Source organism: Watersipora subatra, chromosome 11 (genome assembly GCF_963576615.1).
Source record: "Watersipora subatra chromosome 11, tzWatSuba1.1, whole genome shotgun sequence".
NCBI classification, from domain to species: Eukaryota; Metazoa; Bryozoa; class Gymnolaemata; order Cheilostomatida; family Watersiporidae; genus Watersipora; species Watersipora subatra.
The window spans coordinates 39,197,525-39,210,257 of NC_088718.1; positions in this window are offsets into that span (position 1 = coordinate 39,197,525).

Sequence of the window (12,733 nt, forward strand, 5' to 3'; positions counted from 1 at the left end):
CCAACATAAACTAAATTGGGATTATCAATATCTTGGATTATTCGAACTGGATTAGTAAATGAAGCAGCTGTTCCAACGCCATCAGCAGATCCAGAAGCTAAACAAGTTCCCACAAAATCTGAAACTGTGTTGTCATTAGTTCTATTGAGAATTCTAACACAATGATTGAAGTACTCAGCTATTAGAACAATGTCTGTTGTAATCTGACAGGATGCAGGATAAGATACTCGAGCAGCAGTCCCTGCTCCATTTACATAGCCATTGAAACCTACAGTTCCGATGACTACGTCAACGCTAGTAGTGTTTACGGTTCTGAGAGATGAAAAGTCAGCAGCGAGAAGGTTTCCAGGAATGAACAAATCCGACTGCAAATCTAAAACATCGTCAAGTAAACCTCGGGAAAAGTCACTCATCATTCCAAACCTCAGTCTACAAAAGTATGCAGAAAATATAGGAATAGCTTTTTATTAAGTATTGCAAAGCATGCTATTAAAATTTCAGTTATATTACACTTTGTTATTCATTCTGTAAAGTTGTTACATTATTTATTGTATCTTTATTTCGCAAGATAAATATATTATTAACCACACTTAATTAGATCACTTCAAAACAACAATTTTATTACCATGAGTGCATACAATAAGCACATACAATAAGTACATACAATAAGTACATACAATAAGTACATACAATAAGTACATACAATAAGTACATAAAATAAGTACATACAATAAGTATATACAATAAGTATATACAATAAGTACATACAATAAGTACATACAATAAGTGCATACAATAAGTATATACAATGAGTACATACAATAAGTATATACAATAAGTACATACAATAAGTGCATCAAATAAGTACATACAATAAGTACATACAATAAGTACATACAATAAGTGCATACAATAAGTGCATACAATAAGTATATGCAATAAGTACATACAATAAGTACATACAATAAGTACATACAATTTACTTATTGTATGTACATTGTATGTACATAAGTACATGTACTTGGTGAGTATTAGTGTCTACGCCTTATGCTGTCGACTCAGGCCTGCAACCGGTTAGCTCGGCTATTTCGCACTGGCCCCATCATCTCTGCTTTTGTTTGGTTCTTGATATACAATTGTTTGAAACTTTTCTTTTGTTTTCTTGTTCGTATGTATGCAACTTTATGTACCACATATTTGATGAAATAAGTCACACAACACACACACGCACGCCTGCACACACGCGCGCACACATGCACACACACGTAAATTGACAGAATAGTGAGAATAATATTAAATTTCAAAGCATATTAAAAATAAGAAAGTTAGTTTCTACTTACAAAAATTACTGGTTCTTTTAAAGTTTAATTTAATTAAAAAAACTGACTAACAGCTACTTACTAAGGCTTGATTATTTTAAATCAGAGCAATCTGCATACGTCCACTTTTTTTCGGTTTAGCATAATGTTGCTTTGACATGGACCTCCTATTCAAATTAATTAGTTGCTGCACACAATGAAGTCCTTATCCAATGAGAATGATTGCTAGCCTCCAACTCAATCGCGCTGCTAGGTGATGAGAACTCTGTCAATTGTAGATATTACTTGTGATAGATGTAGTGACGATCGTACGCTTTGTAATAGGTTACAGTGAGCAAACTAAACAAAGCCCTATGTATTTATGGCCTAATAAAAAATCCTAATACAGTATCTCAATTTTCCTGTATGTTGGAGCACTCATACATGTATGTCGAAGTATCTCTGTAGTTAACAATTATAGTCGTAACAAGTAAACTATTTGGGCTAAATAGAAGGTGATTGACCAAGTAAAAGTAGTTATCAACACAACATCTTTGTGCGTAGTTTTCATAAATTAGCGACTATCATGCCTGGCTGAAAGTAAATGAGAGGGTATGACAACTCCGTATTATCGGTTAATGCTGAACAGTTCTTGAAACCAAGTCAAAGCAAAAAATAAAAAAAGTATTCCTCCTTAACTCTAATTCATTAAAAGCTAACGGTGGTTGAATACCTAATTAGGATGTTTTCAGCCACCACCATCTGTATGATACCATTAATAAGCGTTGGAGTTGCCCACCTATGTTTTTACTTGACAATCAACCGAATTGTTCAAAAAATTAGATTAAAAAATCAAAGTTTTAAACTTATAAGTTTAGCGAGAGGCTGTAGCAGATTCTTTGTGAGAGAGAATGCAGTTACTAGCAATGGTCTTGCAGTGAATGAATTACCATAGGCTCAAGTAATGTAAAGGAAACCGCCCTTTACTCTATACAAGGCAGCCAAACAACAACGCCAAGTGTTAAGTGCCAATGAAATATATGTTTACTAAATTAATATATAAGTATACATGCATGACAGGCAGTAAACTACATTTAAAGCACATACTGCGCTTTGAGGGTGGGCATACTGCTCTTTGAGGGTGGGCATGCTGCTTTACCAAAACAATCGAATCTTCTTCCTTTTATACTTTTACTTTCGTTTTAGTCACCGACCCTTTTCCTTTGTTGTACACTCAGTTTCTTTTTTTACAGCCTTCTGGCTTTCTTCTCAGTCTCTCGGTTTCTTTTCAGTAGCCGAGTGCCCTACTGGCGGCTGAGCTTTTTTAGATGTCTTGAAGATCAGCCCTACCACTGTGATGACCAAGAGGTCTATCGCTACGGCTATGGTCACAGCGCCCTGCCGTAACAGTGCCCATTAGTTCTCAAGGAAATGTCACTGTTCACTCTTTAGTATTCCAATTAAAACCAACAATATACTAAATAGAATTATTACATTCATCTCACTCCTAAGATGTTTTATGACTGTTAAGAGAACACCATTTGTTTTCTTTTACTCAAAATAAGCTTAGTAAGACTTACATTGTACCATCAGGAGTTGAGTAATTCTGTGGAGTTGCTATCTCCTGTGCACATACATGAGCACTCCACATCCATGTCTACAATATCATACATTTTAAAAGGTCAGCTAGCCTCAGCAATACAACAAGTTATACATTAATCTGTATTTATAGAGTCAAAGAGCAGACAACTTTTGATCATGTTTTCTTGTTTAAGCCCAAAAATTCTATTGTACTTCACCAAAGTGATTCGCCGTGATACGTATATGCATGAAGGATAATAAACATATCTTCCAAACTTAAATTTTAAAGATCTCTGCAGACAACCTTACAAGTTGGGTAACTTTTCAAAAACTAATATAGGCCTAATACTTAAGCCTTGATAGACAAAAAATTAATACCTGAACAGATGAAGTCTGTTGGTTATTAACATACTGCTTTAAAAGTATAGAAAGATTCGTAACTCTAGATAAATATGCAATTTCTTTAATATTTTAGTAGGTGTAGTTAAAAAGTTGTGAGAGGATTGCACGAAACTGACCACCAAAATAGCATGTACAAAGTGGTGATTGTTGACTTAATAATGCGATAAGTGGTTTTCAGTGTTTCTAAAATTCAAATTCAAAAGCTAAATTTTAAAACCATGAATTTTTTAATTTATCACTCATTTTTTTTCAATCAGCTAACAATATTTTATAAGTTACTTTTTAAAATTATATTAATTTAAAAATCTTACCTAAACAACAAATTCAGTAAGTATCGTTTCCCGATGTAAATGTGTTTATCGGGAAACACTGAGCGTTTGAATAGTCCAATAGAAATTTATGAAACAGGTGCCATGTACTAATCAGCAAATATAGTTAGCTTGATTTATCGTTAAGTGTTGACAAAAACAAGTTTTTGTGTTTTTAAAATGGCAAGTTCTTTAATAAGTAAGCTTAAAAAGTCAATAGTCTTATACCAATCCAACTACACTTACTATGAGCACAGGCTACAATATTAACTTACTAATAAAATAAAGCTCCTGAAGATATTAGGATGAAGTGACATTCTCAGATAGACTTCTGCTGTCAAAGAAAGATTTACTGCTTGTGTCTAACAACAACAACTGAAAACTGCCACATGACTTGCACCTATTTCACAGCAAGATGAAATAAAACTGCTAAATCAATATACGTTAGATAAACAAATATTTTATGTAAACAAACAATTTATAGATCGTAGTGAATGCATAGCGGCAATATAAAACTAATCCATTGTTGAAAATTATTATAACCCTTAAAGTGAGTACATTGCTGACGTCTTTCCTCGCTACGGACACGCTTTTTAACGGTGAGTCAGCCGTCATCTAGCAGCACTCACTGCTCGTAGTAATCTAACCTATGGTACAAATAAAATGTTCGAAGATGGTTAAAACATCGTCCAAAGAACTCCCACAGCAAATTATGTGATAATATGATAGTTTATCATGTTGATATGTTAACACTCTGAAGCCTGGGCCTCCTCCTCCTGACTGTGCGCCAGAGAAAATTCTGCTGCTCAGGTTCTTTTTATCATTCCCAACTTTTGGTTTAGCTAAGTTTATGAACTTTTTATTATATTTTTTGATAATTTTTAGTATAAATCTGAAGGTTTAAATTGATTGAACAACGGGTTTTTAAAATATTACAAAAACACCGAGGGCATTTCAAACTGATTGAGAAACTAAAAATGACTGCTGAATATATACTGGTTTTTCATGACACACTGACTGAAATTCTTGGTAATGAAGTCTAAAGAATAGACAAAGCTAAAAAGCTTCTCCTCAGCAATTTTTTTCATATTTAGGCTATATATTGGCATATATAGCCTAATAAGAGGAGTTGGTGTGACCTCAGCTGCTGAGACCTGTAACATGTGTCACATGACTCATCAATCTCTTTTAGGTTAAAGGTCACCTCAGACACTCATAGACCTTGAGATCCATTTGCACGGTGACCCATCTACAGCTTTAATGTCGTTCTATTTCTAATGAAAGTAGTGTGTGACTTTGTCTACCAGCTTTGGCGTCTGTCTCCCACGTATTTATATAGATAACAGTCTGGTTGGTTGGATAGGAATTTAAAATGTGTAGCGCGCTTGCATTCCATGAATTTTCTTTTGACCATAAACCTCTAGTCATATACATGTATCTCTATATGAAAGATTACAAGTAGTTTTAGTGTAAAACACATCTTTAGCAAGGTGAGTTTTACACTGAAACTAGTCGTGTTTGTATTCAAATATACACACTCTATCAGACTCAGTGTACTGATATCACCATCTATACATTAATAGTCTATACGATATCAAATATACACACTCTATCAGACTCAGTGTACTGATATCACCATCTATACATTAATAGTCTATACGATATCAAATATACACACTCTATCAGACTCAGTGTACTGATATCACCATCTATACATTAATAGTCTATACGATATCAAATATACACACTCTATCAGACTCAGTGTACTGATATCACCATCTATACATTAATAGTCTATACGATATCAAATATACACACTCTATCAGACTCAGTGTACTGATATCACCATCTATACATTAATAGTCTATACGATATCAAATATACACACTCTATCAGACTCAGTGTACTGATATCACCATCTATACATTAATAGTCTATACGATATCAAATATACACACTCTATCAGACTCAGTGTACTGATATCACCATCTATACATTAATAGTCTATACGATATCAAATATACACACTCTATCAGACTCAGTGTACTGATATCACCATCTATACATTAATAGTCTATACGATATCAAATATACACACTCTATCAGACTCAGTGTACTGATATCACCATCTATACATTAATAGTCTATACAATATCAAATATACGCACTGTATCAAACTCGGTGTACTTATATCACTATCTATACATTAATAGTCTATACAATATCAAATATACAGCCTTTATCAGACTCAGTGTACTGATATCACCATCTATACATTAATAGTCTATACGATATCAAATATACAGCCTTTATCAGACTCAGTCTACTGATATCACCATGTTTTTCTGTTATCTCTAAAACAACACTTTTTGAGAGAGTGTGGAGAAGATACTATTTACTCGGTTTGATTTCTGTTTATTTCATTAAATTCTACAAGCTTCGAGCTTCGAAATGATATTCAGTTAAACGAGAATTGGGTTACGCTAAGTGTTTTACAATCGGTATGAAGTTGTTAATATGAACTAGAATCAGGGGACCCGCTTGCTTATAACATGACTAGAGTTCAGCTTGTTGAAAATGATAAAGCTGCCATAGAGTATACTCACCCATGGAACAATAGACTGATGTTATTTAAACTATTCATGTCAATTGTTGATTTAACCTGGTCAAGCACTCAATCTACCTTACTCTCATTTACTAATTACATCTGATTGCGCTATAAAAGTATAAGATGTGAATCAGATTTTAGGATTTTGCTGCACTCACATCAGGGCATCAGGACAATGTCGTCAAAACCTTTACAATACCTTATACGACTATAGGACAGTTTTAAAAGGTTTTTAAAAAAATAGAGTTACTATATTAGCCAAATGTTACAGGGTGAAAGTGCGTAAATACCTGCTACCAAAAATCATTTAAAATTATATGTAATAATAATACATCAAATTTTTGTTTCTCAGTTCCGGAAAAGACCCAGAAGGACTAAATTTACCACTAGACTGACAGAATTGTAAGTCTTCAATAGGGGGTTCTCATTGCCACAGATTTTTTGTCAGGTTTCTCACCATTAGCACAAGAGCATTTTCTGATCAGATACTTTTCCCGCCATTCAATGGATGGGACTTGAACCACAGACACTCTACAGTTAAAGATACTAATCATTACACCACTAGTACTATCTAGCTAAAGTATTTCTATTAATAGTATTAACATTACTATAGGCTGCTGGTAATTTATATCTAGCTAAAGTATTTCTATTAATAGTATTAACATTATTATAGGCTGCTGGTAATTTATATCTAGCTAAAGTATTTCTATTAATAGTATTAACATTACTATAGGCTGCTGGTGATTTATATCTAGTTAGGGTATTTCTATTACTAGCACTAACATTGCTATAGACTTCTGGTAATTTATATCTAGCCAGGGTATTTCTATTACTAGCACTAACATTGCTATAGGCTGCTGGTAATTTATATCTAGCTAGGGTATTTCTATTACTAGCACTAACATTGCTATAGGCTGCTGGTAATTTACATCTAGTTAGGGTATTTCTATTACTAGCACTAACATTGCTATAGGCTGCTAATAATTTCATAAGATATCAGGTAATATATTACACATCGCCAATTACTATAAAGTTATAAAATATAATATTTATATAAAACTCTATATGTATACTAATGTTTGTAATCTATTTGCTAAGTAGCTGGTACAATATTAATATAATAAACTATTATTCATAACATGACTCGAGTCAGCAAACTAATCTATGTATAAAGCATGCATGGAAGCAGCCAATAAAATATGAAACCTCATGGTGACCTTTGTAAGACCTTTAGACACCAACTTCAAGATTGCTCTAGTGTTTTCTCAGTGTGAACATCACACCCTATCAACTTTGGGCTATCGTGTTTCTAAGTAACAATATAAACATTGAAGAACTGCGTCTGTGTTAGCCAACACCTTGCAAATCTGCTCCATGGAAATGTCATGAAAATCAATACTTTGATACTAGCTTAATATAAAGACTGACGGATTTGAGTTTATTCTACTGATCCGGTCTAGTGGAAAGAACAATCTCATTACACTTTCGGCACCTAGTAAGGGATTCAGAATTTTAAAGAAAATTCTTTTTTCCACGGAGAAGTCTTTGGTATGACTGACAATCTTTACAGAGGATTTAAAAACCTTGTTTGTAAATATTAGAAATGTAATATCCAAAAAATAGTGTTAAATATGTGCAGGGCAAGTAGGGATGTGCAGTCATATCTTGACATTTGAGTGCTGCAACGTACAAGCAAGTCGAGATATAAGCAAATTTCTGTGCAAGTTTCTTCCTTGAAATACGAGAAAACTTTGAGATATGAGCATATGAGCCAGTTTTCTATGCGGCCACAAAATGGACAAGTATGCGAGAATTAGCTTTTGATAATAGCATCGCTCGGTCTTTTTCGTCAAATCTGTTTAAAAAGAGTCTTAAAAATGGCTGACTAAAAGGTATAATAAAAGAGTGGCAAAAATTGTCAACCCAAAAAGCAGATAATACAAATTATTAAAACGCAGATAAAACTAGTATTAAGTTTAGTACAAGTTTAAAACGTCTAGTGTACCAAATGCATTGCTGTCAAGTCTCACACCATCTCATTCCATACAGTATTGTACATACATGTAATAATGTTGCGTTTTATTGCAGTTCGTAACCACTAAATATGTATTTTCTATTTTTGTGAGTGCAGGTACTAATTAATGAGAATTATAAACACATCTTGCCACCGTAATATTCTGTTTTTAGGTAGTTGTTTTATAGCATGAGAACAGATTAATTTGAATTTACTGGTAGTTAATCTATACTAGAAAAATGTTAAATGTAGAAATAATGTTTTTGAGATATGAGCTCATTGACATACAAGCTCCGCCCCGGAACGCATTAGGCTCGTACGTCGAGGGATGAGTGCATTTGAGATTGCCAAGGTACGTATCGCAGATGTAAGGTTGATCCAAATAGGCAGTTATTCACAGTTTGAACAGAGAACTTGGCATCAGTATGACCTACCGGCAGCCACTTTGCCTCACTCAGAGTGTTTAAGTGGTTCTTGAAGAGGTCACCCCAAGAAGTAGACGCCCTTCTTATGTGACTTGTAGCCAAAGGAGAGCATACCTTGAACCTTTTTTATAGTCATAATCTTTTTTTTACATTCTGCCAACAAGAAAAAATTGATACAGGAATAAATGTGTACAATAAGGCCTGTAGCTTATTATATGCACTTTTAACCGTATGCACAAAAATATGGCTTCTTACCTTGAAATGTTCTAAATCACAAAAACCTCCCATCTATTTTTTGTACATAAATAATATTAGTTGTCACATTAATATATTTTTTGTTCTCACCTTCATATTTACCAAATAATTTTCTGCTTCAATTTGCAGCTCAAGACATCTTTGCTGCTAGTTGGCCTTGTTAGGAAAATGATATAACAAGTAGAAATACTTACAGACCTGACAAGAGTATTTTTAAAGATTCAGGGTATCCCAAATTCTAGGATGCATTCTCTGCAACCAATATGGTACAAGAAGGGAGTAGAAACCGCCAAAATGGAAGTATCTTGTGCACAATCCATATATTAGAGCTGCTCTTTGCTCGCTAAGATATATCATTTGGGGTTTATCACGAAAATAAAACAGATACATATAACATATAAATAAAACATTACAATGATTGTTAATTGTGATAAAATTAATAATGTTCTTTGTGAAATTACATACCATAAAAATTTATGAATATGTAGAAATGATGTAAGATAATAATATGAGATAAAATTGTGTGGAAAGTGCTAATGAATCATTATTTGTATAACAGCAACACCAGCATTCTAGAAAATAAATATGTTTCCAGCTGTGACTGTATGTTGAGAATACCAGAATGGAAATGGCTGCTCTGCTATAGACATACCTACCATATGTTGAGGATACCAGAGGAGTAGCAACTGCTCTGCTAGACATATCTACTATACGTTGAGAATACCAGAGTGGTAGCAACTGCTCTGCTAGACATATCTACCACATGGTGAGGATATCAGAGTGGTAGCAACTGCTCTGCTAGACATATCTGCCATATGGTGAGGATATCAGAGTGGTAGCAACTGCTCTGCTATAGACATACCTACCATATGTTGAGGATACCAGAGGAGTAGCAACTGCTCTGCTAGACATATCTACTATACGTTGAGAATACCAGAGTGGTAGCAACTGCTCTGCTAGACATATCTACCATATGTTGAGGAGATCAGAGTGGTAGCAACTGCTCTGCTATACATATCTACCATATGTTGAGGATATCAGAGTGGTAGCAACTGCTCTGCTATACATATCTACCATATGTTGAGGATACCGGAGTGGTAGCAACTGCTCTGCTAGACATCTTAAGAGAAAGTCGAAGAATAATTGACTGACAAACGAGAGATGCCATTAAAAAAGACCGAAATAACTCGTAATCTAGAAACTAGCCAAATAAAGAAAACAATAAGATAACATCTTTAGATGAGATAAAACTAGTGACCAATATTGTGGAAAACTTCAAAATACGATAGACTTTAACTTAGCATGTCTAGACACATCATGGGATTGTATTAACCCAAAACTAGTACTTTTACATCACTTTTTTGGCATACTTTATAGGGGTATTCCCACGACTAAAAACCAGCGAAGCAAGTGTTTGGAAGCTTTATGATAAATGCATATGTGCACACAACTCCCAAAAAGTATCCACCGACAGCCATACCCAAACCCTTGTACCGAAATCCCATCAACAAATTTAACCATTTTTCTTTTGAGTATAATAATGATACAAAATACCTATCCACCTATTTAAATATGTTACCAAGTCTTTGAAAATTGTCGACAATATCCTAAAACTTACCCATCTGATCGGATGATACATAACTAGAAAGATTCATATAGCCTAAAGTCGCCATTAAAACCTGACAGGCCTTTTTAATCAAAATTAAGACTGGCCAACAAAACGCCCATAAAGCCGTGCAACAGTAGAAAAATGTGCACATTTCACCATTCTATGGCGGAAATTACCGCTGGAATATCGTTTGCTGCTCTCTCTCGAGTTCGAAACATTAATGACTTACTTGTTAACAACTTCGCTAGGGAGCGCATCACTACTCGATTAGCGATCAATGAACAAATCCTACAACGTAAAAGAGAGGAGACTAGACTGCGCGACCTTTAACAGAACATTGCACTTATCTAACAAAACTATTTCTGTTATTTTCTATATGAACTTTTTTTAAACACTTTATATGTCTCCTTTTCTATATTTCTATTATTATATATTTCCTTTGTTATTAGTTCATATACAAAATACTTTACATGTACTTATATAGGGCCAACATATAAATCTATTTACAGCATTATTCTATATCATATACCATTATTCCATTTTTATTACTTTATATACAACTTTACATTCCCTATATACTTTCCATTCACAACATTCCTAACTTTTTCTATACTTATACCTCTAAAATAGAACTTTTTCACCTTTATATATGTATTTATATAACACTACCAAATGCAACTGTAATATCAACAATTAACCAATTACTCATATACTTGGTTTCAACCCAACTTTACCTCCAAAATGAGTTGTAAGTTGCACCTTTTTGGAGTCGTGCTCTCTCAAATTTATTTAATATCATCTCGAACAACTCTCATTTACACTATACTCTGTCTATTCCTCCTGACAACTACTTTTTCAACAACCAGAAGTACCCTTTCTTTTTTCCATTATCACTTTGGTCGTGGGCTGTATGACAGAGGAATTTCTAGTTATTAATACTAGCTAGCAGGTGAAAATTTAATGGTTCTGTATTCATTGCTTACTTACCAATCTTTAACGCAGGCAATCAACTGCTCATGCTTGTCTTTAATTGACTTTTAAAACAGTTGAGGGAAACCCATGTTGACATTTCCTCATTTTTAATTTTTCGTTAGTTTTATGTCACTTCCGTGTTAACTTTTCAACATGCTTATTTTACCCAGTGTTACTTCTCATAATTATCTTTTCACACGTTTACTTTTTCCCATGTTTACTTACGTTTATGCTTAGTTACCCTCGTGTTTACTTCTCCTCATGTGTCCTTTCCCTCACGCCTTTTACACTGTTAAATTGTATGACAAGATATTTTCAATACAATCTATTTAGTCCCTTACCATTACAAGTATGAATTGAGAAAGATAAGGTCTTATTGTGCATTCCTTCTTCTCCAGTCATGTCATGCCTTTGAACTCTCGTCTTCGATTGATACTTTGTTTCACGGGTCTTTCTTCTTCATCCATTGCATTTCTACTTCACCCATCCGTTCTTTTGGTCGTGTTTTATGAAATTCCCTTCCTTCTTCATTCATTTAAATTCTTCCTGCCTGCCTTAGTGCTCTCCTACGATCAACGTATGCGACTCTATCCACTTCACTCATGTGATTTCTCATTCTTTACATTTGTTCTGTTTCTGTGACGTTGGGTTTGCCTTTCATCCACTCAGAACTCTGACCATCTCATTATTTGCCATTGTCTGCCTGCTTTTTTTTTACTGCCTTTTTCGTTTCTTTATGATTAGTGTAAACAACTAAGGATATATATGCACAATGTGTTTTTTATTCTAAAAGAGTTTAAAAAAACAAGCTGAGAACATTTTTCAAACACTTTTTAACAGCAATAAAATTGCGAGATCATTGTTTGCTAACCAGGTTAATTGAATTTGGGTAAAACTACACAAAGCCTTTGTAACAGCGATACCATAAACTATTCCTATCTAATTACTGAAGAGTGTGACACACAGTGAACTAACACACACGCTAGTAACCTGGAAGTTTAACATATTACACGTGATCAACAGACGTATCAATGAATTGAAGAAAATACGTATATGCACAATTATTCCGCAACACCGCAAGGTGGACCAATGACGCTTGTGCTAGATTGTCGAACTATTAAGCTGGATGTTGTGAGTTTTAAATCCTGCTTATTATATTATTTTAAAACCGTATCTGTGGCTGACAAGCATGACACATAGCAAACATACAAGCTGTTGTATTAATTTAAAGTAGTAGCCCAACAGGCTAGAGTTCACTAGA